The sequence below is a fragment of the Muntiacus reevesi genome, chromosome 8 (genome assembly GCF_963930625.1).
Source record: "Muntiacus reevesi chromosome 8, mMunRee1.1, whole genome shotgun sequence".
In the NCBI taxonomy this organism is placed as follows: Eukaryota; Metazoa; Chordata; class Mammalia; order Artiodactyla; family Cervidae; genus Muntiacus; species Muntiacus reevesi.
This window is the reverse complement of record NC_089256.1, coordinates 68,374,486-68,392,527: the sequence shown is the minus strand read 5'-3', so window position 1 is coordinate 68,392,527 and position 18,042 is coordinate 68,374,486. Positions and strand designations below refer to the sequence as shown.

The window sequence follows — 18,042 nt, the reverse complement described above, 5'->3', positions numbered from 1 at the left end:
TAAGTTCAGTGTTGAAGCAAAAAAGACCTGGATTCTGATTCTGAATGCCATTTATTAATTTTGTATGATCACTGATGTGCCCTGAGATCCTGTTCAGCCTGTTTCCAATAGTGAAAAAGAGAATTAAAAATAATGGTTACCCTGTCTACCTTATACAGAGGTATGCATATTGAATGAAAAAATGTGGATGAAAGAGACAACTAAATTCTTATGTTCCATACACATTATCGCATATGGTAATTTCTAACTAATGTGTTTAAACCTATGATTTTCGATCACTTTTTTGTTTGCCATCTTTACTATCTTTCGTGAAATACATGGAGCAAATAAATTACATACATAATCTTAAAAACAAACATTGCAATTACCAAATTATAATATAAAGATGTAATGAAAGAAAATAATTTATAATTATATAATATATATTTCATCATGCAAATGTTGGGCTTCCCTGGTGGCTCAGTTGGTAAAGAATCTGCCTGCAATGCAGGAGACCTGGGTTTGATCCCTGGGTTGGGACAATCCCCTTGAGAAGGAAATGGCAACATACTCCAGTAATCTTGCCTGGGAAATCCCATGGACTAAGGAGCCTGGTGGTTTACAGTCCATAGATAGGGTCACAAGAGTCAGACACAACTTAGTGACTAAATCACCACTATGCAAATGTTAGGACATAACAGTTCTAGAAAACATAACAAATGAGTCATGTGATACAAATATGTGTAGAATCTCTAGAAAACATAACAAATGAGCTACATAATACAAATATGTGTAGAATCATTGAAAAAATCATAGCTACAAATGCAGACTGACACAGCTAAGTCATGAAAGCAATTTTAAAACCACACTGATACAATTTTATGAAATAATGAACAATTTTTGTAAACTTTTGAACAAAAAATATACCTCTCTCTCTATTTGCAAGTTAGTAGCATTTCTGCAAATTCTGTAAACATTAAATTATATAAAAAGTAAATTTTATTTTTTGTAATGTGGAATAAAATTCTAGGCCAAAATGCTTTAAACCAGGTTTTCAGTTCCATGAAAATCTAGGGGACATTCAGGATAGGTGCAGGCTATGAGATAATTCTATGCTGTGTAGGTCAATTGTGAACTTTGTATGTTGTCTAATCTCTCTGACCACTATCCACTGAAGTATGATGTGCTGCTAATCATTTCAACAAATGAAAATATACACATTTTGCAAATACCTTCTTGTGATAATACCACTACTATTGCAAACTTTGAGTCTTTACACTAATAACATCCACAGTATTTATTCCCAATTACCAATGCTAATGTTCAGAAACCTATCATGTTTTGATAATGGTAGTTTGTTGGCTTGGTTTATATTTTACTGAAACATTAGTCAAATCTTTGCAAACATGTTACTCAATCTTATTTTCAGTTTTGTCCATCAAACTTCCTGAAGTCCCAATTTTAGCAGAATCATCTAATTATCTGCTACCCTACCTTTCAGATTGAGTTTTTTCCTACACACAATTCTTTATCTCTCACAAACCCTTCTTTGTGTAATTACTATATGCTTTATGTCAGTGAATGGGTCTCCTCTGACTATATTCCCTCATATCCCTGTATCTAATAGAAACCTCCCAATTCAATCTTTATTACTGCTTACATCAGAAACATCTTCTCCATATCCATTTACACTGCATATGTTTAGATTCTCACTATTTCTCAAAATGAACTTCTGCAATTATTTCCTAAATGATGACTGATTTATGCATGTGTTAAGAATGTTATTATCTCATTTAAACATTTCAAGTTTCAAGATAAAGTTATTTTGATTGCTTAGGTACTCAAGTTTTCCTGAGATCATAATACTGGCTTTATCCATTATAGCTTTTAGCAGGGTTACTCCTGTATCCTTATTGCTTTACCATTAAAACAATAATAATACAATTCTTACAGGTCTTTGTATATCCTGGGCTAATGTATACTTGTGTACCTTTGCTCAGAACACATAATTCTATGTGAAAATGCTTATTTCTAATTTTGTTTCCACTGTATCCCAAATTGGCCTCTGATGAACACAAATCATCTTTTGTTTCAAAGCTCAATAGTCACCTTTTCTAACTTGCTCAAGTAAGTTTACAAATCTTAATCATACTAACTTCAAACAAACTAATATCACAATATTTCTTGCAATTAATTCTGTTTTTTTCTTATGAGCGGCTTTTTCTTTTTGGTTTAAATTACAAGAGGTTGGTCAAAGATTATTTCTTACTGATCTGAACCAGTTATTTCTTATTTATTTAAACCAAATTTAAAGTCTGATATATAAAACAATTGAAAATATTTATTAACATATACAAAAGAATTTAAGCTAGTATTAAGCAAATTGACAAGCCTTAAGGACTAAGGATCTAGCAAAAGTATTTATCTTTTCTTTTCTTTTCTTTATTTCTTTTTAACTAAAAAAATCACATGAGATTTGCCAAGAAGTTAGACTGGTCTACAAAGTACAAGTAACATCTCCAGGGTCAGAATTTGACTGATGTTAACTGAATAATCGCCTCTTATCTCCAGGTCATCCATTTCAAGGCTCCAGTGGATACCTAAAATTAGGGAGAGCACCAAACTTTATATGTCCTACAGTTTTGTCTATACATACTAACAAGGCAAGGATCCTGAACAACTTAAATACTCTGAATAAAGGGATGATTTCATCCTAGTCCTGAGCAGGAAGGAGAAGGACAATGTGAGATTCCCTCATGCTACTCAGAATGGCAGACTATTTAAAATGCATGCATTTTTTATATCTGAAATTTTTTATTCAGTAGTTTTGGATCATGGATTGATTGTGGGTAACTGCAATCGCTGTAGTGAAATGGAGACTAAACGGGGAACTACTACAACTTAAAATTTCTAAAAGTGGTCTGATAGCATTATAATCTCTAAAGAACAAAATTCAGGTGTCTTTTCAATAATGGGGTGAGGTTTTCCACTTATGCCTTTATATACAGTTCATCTCCTGCTCCTTTTTTTCTTCTTTCATTGTTCTAACAAATTAAGTCATGCTTTGATTGTTTCACCAAAATCTACTTTTGGCTCTTAAAAATATCCAAAAATTATTACAGGTAGATGCAGCCTCAGGGAAGACAGACCAACATATTTCTGCAAGGAAAAATGAACTTTGCATACTATAGCCACTGAGAGATAAAGTGGGCTGTCAGAGTTAGCCAAGTACTGCAAAGGGTAGTGATATCAATATTCAAGTTGATATTTCTTTAATTCCCTGAGATAAGATCTAGCTTATTTGTTTAATATACATAATGTTACTTTATGTACTCTGAAGAAATATCTTAGCTGTGGATTATTACTGGTGTCAGACACATACATTTCCATTCAAAATTATTATAATTTTTATAAGGTTGAAAGTAACTCAATATACTATTATCACCTAGAATGGGAGAATAATGTGATCAGTCTTTATTACAAGATTAGGAACCTGAATTCAGACTGGATTTTACATTCTTCATTTGGGGAAATTAGGTCTTTAAAACAGGCAAGAGCATGTCAAAGTCTTATTTGTATGTGTGTGCCTTAGCCATGTCTGACTGTTTGCAAATCCATGGACTACAGCCCATAAGGTTCCTTTGTCCATGGTGTTTCCCATGTAAGAATACTGGAGTGAGTTGCCATTTCCTCCTCCAGGGGATCATCCCAACCCAGGGAGTGAACACAAGTCTCCTGCGTTGGCATGCAGATTCTTTACCACTTATGTGGCCACCTGGGAGCCACAAAAGTCTTATTTCTTTTAAAATAAATGTTTAACCACATCCCAGACTATAACAAAAATTTATGGTTACAAATAGTTCAGTTCAGTCGCTCAGTTGTGTCCAACTCTTTGCGACCCCATGGACTGCAACACTCCAGGCGCCCCTGTCCATCACCAACTCCCGAAGCTTACTCAAACTCCTGTCCATTGAATCGGTGATGCCATTCAACCATCTCATCCTCTTTCGTCCCCTTCTTCTCATGCCTTCAGTCTTCCAAAGCATCAGGGTCTTTTCAAATGAGTCAGCTCTTCACATCACGTAGCCAAAGTATTAGAGTTTCAGCTTCAACATCAGTCCTTCCAATGAACACTCAGGACTGATCTTTAGGATGGACTGATTGGATCTCCTTGCAGTTCAAGGGACTCTCAAGAGTCTTCTCCAACACCACAGTTCAAAAGCATCAATTCTTTGGTGCTCAGCTTTCTTTATAGTCCAACTCTTACATCCATAAATGACTTTTAAAAACCATAGTTTCGACTGGATGGACCTTTGTTGGCAAAGTAATGTCTCTGCTTTTTAATATGCTATCTAGGTTGGTCATAGCTTTTCTTCTAAGGAGCAAGTGCCTTTTAATTTCATGGCTGCAGTCACCATATGCAGTGATTTTGGAGTCCCCAAAAATAAAGTCTGTCACTATTTCCCCATCTATTTGCCATGAAGTGATAGGACCAGATGCCATGATCTTAGTTTTCTGAATCTTGAGTTTTAAGTCAATTTTTTTAACTCTCTTTCACTTTCAAGAGGCTCTTTTAGATGGTGTCATCTGCATATCTGAGGTTATTGTTATTTCTCCCAGCAATCTTGATTCTAGCTTGCGTTTCATCCAGCCCATCATTTCTCATGATGCACTCTGCATATAAGGTAAATAAGCAGGGTGACAATATACAGTCTTGATGTATTTCTTTTCCTATTTGGAACCAGTCTGTTGTTCCATGTCCAGTTTTAACTGTTGCTTCTTGACCTGCACACAGATCTCTCAGGAGGCAAGTCAGGTGGTCTGGTATTCCCATCGCTTGAAGAATTTTCCATTGTTTGTTGTGATCCACACAGTCAAAAGCTTTGATGTAGTCAATAAAGCAGAAGTTTTTCTAGAACTCTCTTGCTTTTTCAATGATCCAATGGATGTTGGCAATTTGATCTCTGGTTTTTCTGCCTTTTCTAAATCCTGCTTGAACATCTGGAAGTTTATGGTTCACATACTCCTATGATTTCATATATTTATGTTATGTATTTATCATATAGCAAAATATCATATATCACATATAAACATTTACATATATTTTTAACAATTATATATATTTATATAGCATTTATTCATCTGTAACTCTTGAAAATGCATTGGAGGTGACAAGTTAACTGCTTCTAAAAACTGTACCTATCTTAATAAAGAGGTTTTGATCTTTGCATGTGTTTCTTTAAATATCTTTAGGCTGGAGATCTTCTCTATTTTGTTCACTTTGGAATCCCTAAAGCCTTCAACGCTTAATAAAAATCTACTGTATAAAAAGTAAATCAACAATTGGTATCTTTGTTGAACTTTGGAGGGAATAATTATTGGTTTGCCTATTATTGTAGCTTATTTATTTACACTTATTATTTTATTTGGTATTTTAACTTGGTACATCCACTAATTACATAATATTATTATTATGAAAAAGAAAAGGAAGAAGTCACAAAGAGGGAGAAGGAGGAGAAAGCAATAGAAAAGAAGCAAAAGATAGATAAGGGGAATGGCTGTAAAAGGGAAGGTAGAGGAATGGTATGGACTTGAGAGGAGAAGAGAAGAGAAAGTATGTAAGAAAAGGAAATAGAATAGGAAGTGGTGAAAATTTTAATAAGTAGTGTTGTAATAATTGTCTATCCATATGGAAAAATAAAATTAGACTGCTTTATCACACCTCATAAAAAATAAATTCCAGATGGATTAAAGATTAAATGGTTTTTTAAAAGAACCTATGGAAGAATATTTTATAGCCTCAGAGTAGGAAAAATGTCTTTTAAAAAACAAATGAACATGTTTATAAGCAAAAAGAAAATCCTTTCATCTGTGTCAAATAAAAAATAAAACTGTAGAGCAAGTCATCACAAGAAAATTTTAAATGAAGTAAAAAACACAGAAAACATATTTGCCACATATATGATAGAGAAAAGCATTAGATATTTGATTAATTATGATACATCAACTATACATACATCAATTATGATGTATCAATTAGGATACATCAAATCCTGATACATCAACAGGAAAAAGACATTTTAAAAAATGCTCAGTGAGAACCAGGTAAGTCACAGAAGAGAAAAAGAGAACATCAAACAAAGATAGATACACATATTTTCATATACAAGATACATAATGAAAAAGATCTTGATGCTGGAAAGATTGAGGACAAGAGGAGAAGGGGACAACAGAGGATGAGATGATTGGATGGTATCACCAACTCAATGGACATGAGTTTGCACAGACTCCAGGAGATTGGGGGCTTGGTGTGCTGCAGTCCATGGGGTCTCAATGTGTTGGACACAGCTTAGTGACTGAACAACAACATATATAAGATACATAGGTATACATGCAAAATAAGTCTAAAAATAAGTAATAGGCTATATACAAATCACAATAGCTATATACAAATCACAATAGCTGGCTAAAGGAGTATAAAAGGAACTCAATGTTGCAGTCTTTTTTTATTTGTTCAAGGGCATTGATAAGATCAAATTTAAGTTAAAAAAGAGTGCTATTATTGTTAGTGGTGGGTGTATGAGTATTTATTGTATAGATCTATATATGTTTTTTAAAAATTAATACTGTCCTTAAAAGGAAAAATACTTGCTTTTAGACTACACTGCTAGTAAAAGAGATTGACCTGGGATCCCAAATAATACTTTTCCGATTCTAAAATTGATGTCCATCTTGATGTTATACAACTTTGTTTCAAACTATATTATTTGCTACATTACAGTCTAAAATAGTTGAAAATCTATGTAAGTATGTCCTACTCTTTGGTTATTTTGTGTTTACCTCTGTCTTTGCTAACTGTGAAAACTGACTTGTTCAAGTTCTTCAATTTAAACATTTGCTTTAGGAAATAGAAAAAAACACATGGATGTATTTTCTAAAACTTTAATAAAGAAACTTCTAAAAGCTTCTATTTACAAGCATGCTGTGTGCTAAGTCACTTTAGTTGTGTCCGACTCTCTGTGACCCATGGACTGTAGCCCTCCAGGCTCCTCTCTCCATGGGATTTTCCAGGCAAGAATACTGGAGTGGGTTGCCATTTCCTCCTCCAGGGGAACCTCCCAACCCAGGGGTCAAACCCACATCTCTTAGTTCTCCTGCATTGGCAGGCTGATTCTTTATCACTAGCACCTCCTGGGAAGTTGAAGGCTGAGAGACTGGGGGAGGAATATGTTTTAACACCCAGGGAATGTTTACATGTTCATTTGCTTTATAGTCAGGGAATTTCCAGGGTATAAGTCATACAGCAGAAGGCAGGGTGCAGAGGAAAAGAGGCAGAGACTAGGCGCTCATACAGAGGCTTCGCCGGATCAGCCACAGAATAAAAGGCAAGCTTTCCCTCCTCGAGGTCTAGCCAGATGTCCACCACACTAGGTCTGTGTGAGCCGAGGACAGTTTCCTTGACTGTGCCCCATGCAGAGAGCTGGCTGGTCCCTTTCCACTCTATACACCAAGAGTCTGTGGTCCTTCCCAGGGTCTGGCTTTGCTTCATCCCTCTGCAAGTTCACCCCAACTGTCCAGTGGCTACAATGCTGAGTGTTCACTTCCCAGTACTGCTGCCCAGAAGACAGGGCCTGGAAACATAAGGCTTGGCTGAAGGCAAGCCTGTCAGGACTTCAGGGTCAGGAGTGTGGGAAGTGAGATACAGTCACTGTCCGATGATCTGTGGACACCTTCAGATTATAGGAGAGGCTCCCAAGGTTAAAGTTCGGACTGATGGTCTATCAAGCAAATGAGGAAACCCTTTTGGGTGCAAGGTGGCTCTGGTCAGGCAGTGAGCATGAGGAAGAAGACGGAGCTTCCGGGAGTTCAACCTGCATTTATTCTTCAAGGGCCCCTTGCTGCGTGAAATTTTCTTGTAACTTTCCCTGGATCTCTTCTAGGTCATAGAGAATATCTTTCAATTTTTTGCTCAGGTGGACATGAAGTCACTAGTTTGGGAGAAGCCAAGGAAAGGTCACCCCATCTGACAAAGCTCCTTTGATTCAGATTCTGGGAGGTGTCTGATTAAATAATTATTTTATTTAATCTACAAGTATAGATTAAATGATTATCCCATTATTTAAAATATTTCAGCATTTAATGACATTTATTTCAACATGCCTTATACCTAACCTGGTTTCAGACAATACCTCTTAAATCTTGTTACCTGCATATTTTAACATTAGAGTTTGTTCATTGTTCTCTAACATACATTCTTATCTTTCTTTTAAAGAAAGGTCCCTCCAAGTTTTAGCTGGGCACATGGCCTACCAGTTGGGAACACGTTCTCTCAGACTCACACGCAGCCATGATTACCTCTGGCCAAGTCCTGGCCAGTGGGGAAGAAATAACAACACTGATTGTATATTCTGGGTGACAAACTCAGCAGAGAAGCTGCTTACCCTCATTCTCCCTTCACCTTCCACTGACTAGAAATGATGATCACCAGCCTTAACCCTAGCTTCGTAATAGAAGCCATGTGTTAAAGTTTACAAAGCCTCCTCATCAGTCCTGGACTGTTTTCATGAGAGAGAAATAAATTTCTCACTTAAGTCATCATGTTTCTGTATCTCTTTGTGACAGTACACTAATTTTAGCTTGTTCTCAATCTAAAATAATTAATATTAACCTGTACGTATCACAGAAGAATACACTTGTATTCAGAGAAATTGATGATTTTGTCCATGATTGTAGACATAGAAAGTGGCAAAGCGATGTGTCGAGAGTGGGATTTCTGACTCCAAAGCCTGTGGATTCTATGCCTGATTCCCAGGCAGGAAAAGTCTGATCCAACTGCCCTATTCTCAAACATGATTATAAATGCTGACCTCAGAGTTACTGCTGATTAAAGCCTAGGGTACACAGTAACACTAATTAGGGAATATTTGGCTCTTTCATATTTGTTTTAAAAAGTAATAGATAATGTGCTAGGAAGGACATCTCTAGGGTCAAGTTTGGGGCTTTAATTTTGCTCACAGGGGACGAAGGCCTTCTTCCCACCACATCCACCCTGACAAGAAACATAAAATATTTTGTTCCCCTAATGGGAAGTTAGTTCTTAGAAGTTGCAGTTAAATTTCCTCACTCTCAGCCCATAGTCCATAAAGTATCACCAGAATGTTAGGGAAGAGACTGATAGAATCTATTTAATTTTCTCAGTAGCCTAATGAGAAGAGTGTCAGTGAAAGAGTTCAGCAGCCAATGTCCCAGAGAAGACTGACTATAAAATTCTTCCACATGGAGGTAGAAATACAATAAATCTAGACCAAGAAGAGCTATTTGGTTACAAAGCAGTGAATTGGAACCAAGGCAGCAATTCTCACTCAATCTAAAAAAGTATTTTGTTCTTGCGGCTGATTCAATTAAAATGAAGCACAGGAAAACATTACATTCTCTTCTCCTTGGCACCGGACTTGCAGGAAGACTGAAGAGATACTTACCACAGGCAATACTTCAGTCATAGAAACTAATCTGTTTTGTTTGTGGTGTGTTCAGGGGAAAATTCAAACCCACCACGTACATTACAGTGGCTCAAATGCACGGTAGATTCAAAAAGCATCATAAAAACAGGAGCTTTCATTAGAGATTTCCTCACTGTGAGAACCACGGTCATCAAGTAAAGACAGCAAATATTTGAGGGGAAGCCAAAGGGTGAAAAAGAAAAACTGAACACTTCTTTTTGGAATTATATTTACAAGCAAAGAATGTAAGCAAAATAAAAACTAAATAAAAACTAATTTTAAAATTTAGTTCCTTTTTGAAAGTTAGATCTGTTTTGTAACATAAATGTGTGTGAATACATATATAAATGTGTGTGTGTGTGTGTGTGTGTGTGCATGCTTAATCACTCAATCATGTCTGACTCTGTATCCCCACAGACTGCAGCCCTCCAGGCTCCTCTGTCCATGGAATTCTCCAGGCAAGAAAACTGGAGTGGGTTGCCATTCCCTTTTCCAGGATATAGATGTGTATGTGTGTGTGTGTATAAATATATAGTAACATGTGCATATATGTGTATAGATATGCAGGTGTCTATTTATATCTATATGCATATGTACATACATGTGCATGTAATATGCATGTGTTTGTCCATTTGTATCTTATCTACACACAAACACACATATATATATACACACACACAAATACATTTAAGGAAATTGGAGTTTAAGTGGAAGTTCTTTTATTTGTTAGTCATAATGATAAAGTAAAAAGAAAACAGATATTTCTTCTTGAATTTTTAAGTTGAAAAATAATGTTTTTCAGATTCTCATTTGAAACAAAATCATGAATTTATACTTATTCACTCAATCATGGCATTTACCACATAAAGTTTTTAAATCCAAGTGAACCACAGAGCAAACCGGACATAGCTCTGTCAGAGTATTGGAGCTTTATATAAGAAAACAAATTCTTTATATGTTCCGAGCTTTGGCAGAACTCTAAATATTTCTCTAACATAGGATTTTGAAGTTAAGAAGAACTAATATGAAATAAATACTGTGGTCTCTTAATAGCTTTACTGAGGTATAATCAACATACAACTAGCTGCATATATTTAAAATGCACAATGTAAAATATGATGTATATTGTTGATGTTGTCTAATTGCTGAGTCATGGTTGACTTTTGTGACCCCATGGACTATAGCATGCCAGGTTCCTCTGTCCATGGGATTTCCCAGGCAGTAATACTGGGGATGTGTAGTAGAGGTAGTAGACATATTAAACCTATTACTGTTTTCAAAGATTTTTTTTTTTTAAACTTCCATATGAAGTTTAGAGTTAGCTTGTCAATTTAATGAAGATTAAATTGAATATACTCAGAATTTTAACCATATTGCATTCAACCTTTACATAAATTTATAGAGAACTGACAAATTAGCAGCATTGAATTTTGGGGCCCAAAACACACATTCTCCATTTATTGTGATCTTTTAAATTCAAAACTATTTTGTAGTTTTCAACGTACAGCTCTTATAAGTTTTGGTTAAATTTATCCCTCAGTTCTTATTTTTTTTACTTTAGTATAAATGGTAACTTAAAAAAATTTTAATTTCTTGGGAATTTCCCTGGCATTTCAGTGTTTAAGGTTCTAATCTTCCACTGCAGGGGCCATAGGTTCAACCCCTGGTCAGGGAACTATAAATAAACAAAATACAAAAAATTTAATTTTGTATTATCCTTTGCTAGTATTGAACACTATTGTGTGTTGATCTTATATCCTATAACATTTGCTAAACTCACTTTAATTCTTCTGCTTCTTTGCAGTTTCCATCATATTTGATATATATGATTGGCAATTTGCTATTAAATATAATTTTGTTTCTTCCTTCTAAATCTCTATACCTTTCATTACTTTCCTGGCACATTACATTGGTTAAAGTTTTCAATGCAATGTTGAATAGCAGTGTGAGAGCAGAAATTCTTGCTATTTTATTTTATTTTTACTTTACAGGGAAAACATTCATTCTTTCAGTCTTAAGTATGATATTGGGCATAAGTTTTATATAAATTACTTTTATTAAGATAGGAAAGTTCTCTTATATTTTTACTTCCTGAAAACTTTTCATTAAATATGTTTTCTATATATTTGAAATTTTCATAAAACTTCTATTTTTTAATATGTTACGCAGTGAATTGGTACATTGATTTTGGAATAACTAGCCATGCATTCTTAGGATAAATCCAACTTAGTCTCATCATGTATTATCTTTCTATGCATTATCGTGCTTAGTCTGTTAATATTTGTTAAAATATTTTCTCATCTAGATTCATGATGGATATTGTTCAGTAGTTTTCTCTTAATATCCTCTCCTGGTTTTGGTATCAAAATAATACTAGACCCATAGAATGATATGAGAAGAATTTCCTATTCTTCAACTTCTGGGAGAGCTAATTTAGTGTTAGTATTATTATTTTGTTTTTTCATAAATATTTGGTAGAATGTACTAATGAAGCCTTCTGGGCCTGGAGTTTTCCTTTGTGGAAGGCTTTTAACTACAAATTCTTTTTCATTTTTTAATAGATATAGGGCTTTGAGACTTTATTTCTTCTTAAGTCAGCCTTGTCTTTTTCAAGAAATTTATCCATTTAATCTTAATTGTGGGATTTTGTTACTATTGTTGTTGTTTAGTTGCTAAATCATGTCTGACTCTTTTGTGACCCCCATGCACTGTATACCACAGGCTCCTCTGCCTGGGATTTCTCAGGCAAGAATACTGGAGTGGGTTGCCATTTCCTTTTCCAGGAAATCTTCTGGACCCAGGGATCGAATCTGCATCTCTTGCATTGGCAGAAGGATTCTTTACCACTGAGCCACCAGGAAAGCCCAAGTTGTGGGATATATTGGTATGAAATTGCTTATAATATTACCTTTTTTTTTTTTTTTAGTATACATGAAATCTAGAGTGATTTTACTTCATTCATTCCTGATACTGCTTTCTTATATATATTTTTTCCCAAATTAGTCCAGCAAGGAGTTCATCAAAATTTGTTAATCTTTCCAAAAAGTCAGCCTTTGATTTCTGTTAATTTTCACTCTTTTCTCCCCTCATTTTCTCTCTCCTTCTGATTTCTTTCTTTCTTTGTTTTCTTTCCTCTACTTCTCTTGGATTTTGTTTGTTGTACTCTTTCTGATTGTTTAATGCTGAGGTAATCAATTTGAGACTTTCTTCTTTTCTATTGAAAGAATCCGAAAAACACCATGAAATTCCCTGGCCTGTGTAAATTTTCCACTTGCGCAGAATTTTCCGTTTGCAGAATAAGGATAGAGAAATGTAAACGGAACGTCTATAGGTTTCCCAATAACTGCACAAACAAGCCTGCTGTTTTCCGGAACCAACTGACGTCAAGCACCTGTACTCACAGATAAGATGACCCTATATGATACACATTATGTTACTTTTATGTTACTCATTCACTGTACTGGATGTGCTAACAATGTGGCTTCTGCCTATAAAAGTCAGCTTACACTGCTATACGGTGCGACTCTGCCTCCGAGGAGACTAGAGTCGCCCGGCTTGTGCAAACCGACAATAAAGCCTCTTGCATATTGCATCTGCTGGACTGTTTATTGAGTCGCGGGAGCTCCTCTCCGGAACAGAGACCTGACGTTTGGGTCTTACACTATGACTAAATGCTTTTAAATGTGCTGATCTTCTTTTGTGGACAAAAAAAAATGCTTTATGTTAAAAAATGATTCCTGCATATTTGAATGTTTTAATGTCATTGGGTGGAGGGTTCAAGTGCTGTCTATCCATAGTGATTTCCTTTTTCTTTCTTTTTTTCCTTAGTGATTTTCTGTTGACCAGTCTACTAATTTGTATTAAGAATTCTTTCCTCTTTTTTCCTCTCTGGTTGCTTGTAAGATTATATCTTAAAAGTTTGATTACAGTGTACCTTGGGTACTTTCATTTTTTTTTTTTTTCCTTGTGTTTTAGGGATCTGTGGTTGTATAATTTATATCAGATTTGGGAAATTTTCAGAAAATATTTAAATATTTTTATGTACTAATTCTCATATTTAAGGTCTCCAGTTACAAATATATTAGCATGTTTGAAATATTCCCACAGTTCTCTCTCTTTTCTTTTAATTGTTCTTTTTTTTTTCTTTTTGCTATGTCACTGACAGGCAAATTTAGTTGTTGGCAAAGAGAAAAAGAAAATGCCTGTTAGTTGTGGAGAACAGGAGAGTCAAGGGCTTCATTTGAAAACAATAAGCTCAGAAAAAGCTCTTGCCTTTTGCTAGAGAGTGTACCTTCCTGCTGATAAAAATGTCCGAGGGGGTTAGAGGTGAAGCTCCTCAGACTCTCAGGGAATCCTTTCCTCCACCTCTGTGTACTTGCAAAAGGCAGGGATAGGACAAGAGCTCCTTCTTGAGGCCTGGCCAATCCTAAGGTTTAGAGAAGTCTACCATACCCACATGGAGAAGGAAACGGCAACCCACTCCAGTATTCTTACCTGGAGAATCCCATGGACAGAGGAGCCTGGCAGGCTACAGTCCATGGGGTCTCAAAGAGTTGGACACGACTGAGCAGCTAACACTGTACCCACCAACTCATTTTCTTATGCTACGTATAACCTGCTGTTCATCCTATTCAGTGTCATTTTTTAGAAATTTTTATTGTCACTTCAAAAAGTTCAAATGGAGTCTATTTTTACAGCTTCAATTTGTTTACTTTTTGAACATATGGAAGTTATAACACATTTTTTCAATGTCCTTATCTGCTAATTCTAACATCTATATCAGTTTTCAAACAAAGAAATGATTATTCTCCTTCTGAGTCATGTTCTACTGCTTCTTTGCATGCCTGGTTGTCTTTCATTGGATGTACAAAACTGTGAACTTCACCTTGTTGGGTTCTGGCTGTTTTTGTGTCTCTACCGTTCTTTAGCTTTGTTCTGACATATGGATACAATCTGATAGGTTTGGATCTTGTTTTTATTTTTCTTTCGACTGATTAGAAGTAGAGGTCAATCTAGGACTAACTACCCTCCACTACTGAGGTTAGGCATTCCTGAGTACTTTACTCAATGTTCCATATTTTAATGTTTTTCCAGTCTGACTGGTTAAAATAGGCACTGTTCTTGGTATCTTAAAATCCTGAACGGTATTCCTTCTTATAATGTAGATGGTTCTTTTCCTCGCCTTAGCTAGTTTCCTAAAACATATTCAGTAATTATTATTCTACTGAGTACTTAAAGAAGATTCTATACAGACTGCCTCTTTGATACATTGTCCTGCAAAATCCAGACATCATGATCTCCCTTGAAATTTTTGTTTGACAGCGATTTAAGAAACTTACATGATACAGGACAGGGGTTAAGTAACATTAATAAAATTACTTAGACATAAAAAGATTAGACTTTGTTATTCCTGAATCACTAAATTCTTATGTATATTAATGTTCATTATTGTTTAGCTTATTTTTCCTAATTATCCAAACTCATAATCTGTTTTAGCACTAATTTTCTTTCTATATAACTTTTTCATTTAATTTGTTCATTTCTACTCTCCAAACATGGCTTTTTCTTGATACGTGGAAGAAAAAGTGTAACTTTTTTTGACCCTGTATATTAATTTCCCCCACACTGAATGCCAAAATATTTTCTATAGACTTCTGCCAGAAATACTACATTGATTAAATACTACAATTCCACTTCTGTGGATTGACAGATATACTTCCATATATTGAATTTATCTTGTCATTTAATGAGAAACTTCTTGCTAACCAGGGGGTGTCAAATTGGTATCAATCATGCTAAAGATGGGTAGATGTAAGACCAGTCTTTAGTTCCTAGTTCAGTCTATAGAACTGGCTAAGAAAAGAGAAATTTCCTACTGAAACCATTTGGAGTGCCTTGGCATGATTTCAGTAAAAGTTATTCAGTAAAATAATCCCGCATGTAGAAAGAATATGCTCAGAAGAAAATCTAAGGTATTAGCATAGGAATCAGGGCTGTCTCTGTGCCAAACATTCCCACTTTCTAGCGAAAATGGGGACAGAAAGCAGCAGCAACATAGAAACAGCAACAACAACAATGAAATCTGATTGTAAGAGAGATGGTGGATATCCTTTCAAAGTGTTTTGTGTTTAAAATTCCAAGAAAATAGTGAATTCTTAAAAGATATACAGCTGAAATCAAGCCATAAGGCACTGAAAGACAGTATGAGAACTACAAAATATATATATGTTATACACTGAATATGGATTTTCAACAAATATTTTATGAAATCTGATAACAATGGAAAGAAGAATAATTTCAGCTGAAGAGAGCAAGTGAAATGAATATAAATGGCATTTTTTTCTTGACTGGTAAGTAGAGCTTTACATAATTCATCATGAGAGCCACTTTTATAATCCACATAAATGAGTTTTATGATGATGGCAAATCAGAGGTATGTGTGAAATATAATCTGAGTCAAAATAATTTTACCATTAACGTCTGGTTTAGTTTACTGATAACATAAATTTACTGTACTATAGATTCAGAGAGATGAGGAACATATGCCATTCAATAAACATTATGAAGAATAAAAGAAAAACTAAGCTGGAAGTCACTGGAGAATAGTTCTTTGATTGTTTGCTTGGAGTAGGTATAAAACTCAGTGTAATGAATCTCATGAGGGCAGAGAGAGAACAGAAATGAAAAGGGATCATATTTTACAAAACAGCACCTTAGGAAGTTCCAACATGAGACGTTTTTTGGTTTAATAAGATTATCATTACTTTGAAAGTTTACAGGTTAGGGCAGGCCAGTTGATACTGAGTTATGAGAAGAAAAGTGATGAGAAAATCCTAAGGAAATCAGAGGAGTAACAGCAATAATTGGATTGCTCTCCGTGGCTATAAAGTTAGAAGGTACTTTGAAAGCATAATAAACATATGAATTATGTTTTAAGAAATTCAGGCTGGGAGTTAAAACACAAACAGAGTTAGGTAAAAAAAAAAAAAAAAGGAGAAGAACTTGGGGTTGAAATTAGTAAAAGTTGACCAACGTTTTCTGGCATGGTTTTTATTTTGTGTTATCAAGAATTTTCATTCACACCTTAATATTAAAGTTGATGACAGAGTTTTAATTAGGTCAAATTATATTAATCCTTAGTTTTGGTTCTTCTTATTAGTTTCTTGAATAGGAAGCAAAAGAAAACACATGAGAGTAATTGAAGGATCTGCTTTATATAGTAATCATTATAATATTGATAATTGCATTGTGAAAACTAAGGTAATGTAATCACTAATTGTCACATTTGAACCCAAGCTATTGCAATTTGCTAATCTGAATACTTCAATTACATTTTTATAATAAGAATCTATATTGGTCTTCCATTTTTATTATCATATCATCTTAAATTGTAAGCAACTAATGATGGGGATAAAAGAATAGCATTGAACCTTGATTGAGCAATAAATGCTAACTCTTTCCTTATGTTCATAAACAGATGCTTTAGAAGGAGTAGCTTATCTCAATCATTTTTCCAGGGAAAGAGGACAACAGACAAAGGAAGCTTCTTGAGAGAGACATGCATCACCATCCTTGTAGATTACTAGCTAGCACATAATTTGAAGGTAGGGGTCAAGCCCTTAATTAAATAATTCAGTAAATAAGCATTCTTCTAGACAATAATAGTATATCAGTAAAAGCATACAAAATCTCTGCACTTATGGGGCCTACATTCTACCTTGCAAAAAGACTGAATAAAAAGAATAAGAGCTGTATATAGGGATGCATATAATAAGTTTTAAGGAGCAGAACAATATTAAAAAGAGGGCAAGAAATTGTTGATGTGGGGACTTCCCTGGTGGTTCAGTAGACAAGAATCCACCTGCCCACGCAGGGGACACAAGTTTGATCTCTCATCTGGGAAGATTCCACGTGCGGGGAAGCCGCATGTCTTACGGCCCCTGCTGTGCAACAAGAGAAGCCCGGGCATTGCAGCAAGAGAGTAACCCGTGCTTGCTGCATCTAGAGAGAGTAACCCGTGCTTGCTGCAGGTAGAGAGTAACCCGTGCTTGCTGCAACTAGAGAGAGAGTAACCCATGCTTGCCGCAACTAGAGAGAGAGTAACCCGTGCTGGCTGCAACTAGAGAGTAACCCGTGCTTGCCGCAACTAGAGAGAGAGTAACCCGTGCTTGCTGCAGCTAGAGAGTAACCCGTGCTTGCTGCAGCTAGAGAGAGAGTAACCCGTGCTTGCCGCAACTAGAGAGTAACCCGTGCTTGCTGCAACTAGAGAGCAACCCGTGCTTGCTGCAACTAGAGAGCAACCTGTGCTTGCTGCAACTAGAGAGAGAGTAACCCGTGCTTGCCACAGCTAGAGAGGGAGTAACCCGTGCTTGCTGCAACTAGAGAGTAACCTGTGCTTGCCGCAACTAGAGAGTAACCCGTGCTTGCTGCAGCTAGAGAGAGAGTAACCAGTGCTTGCTGCAACTAGAGAGAGAGTAACCCATGCTTGCCCCAACAAGAGAGAGAATAACCCGTGCTTGCCGCAACTAGAGAGTAACCCGTGCTTGCCGCAACTAGAGAGAGA

At 35.6% G+C, this 18,042-nt stretch overlaps 1 pseudogene; it reads right to left on the bottom strand.

Annotated features, from left to right (window-relative positions):
- Positions 1-7,229: 7,229 nt before the first annotated feature.
- On the bottom strand, positions 7,230-17,556 carry LOC136172962 (E3 ubiquitin-protein ligase RNF135 pseudogene; annotated as a pseudogene).
- Between the last annotated feature and the right edge of the window lie 486 nt (positions 17,557-18,042).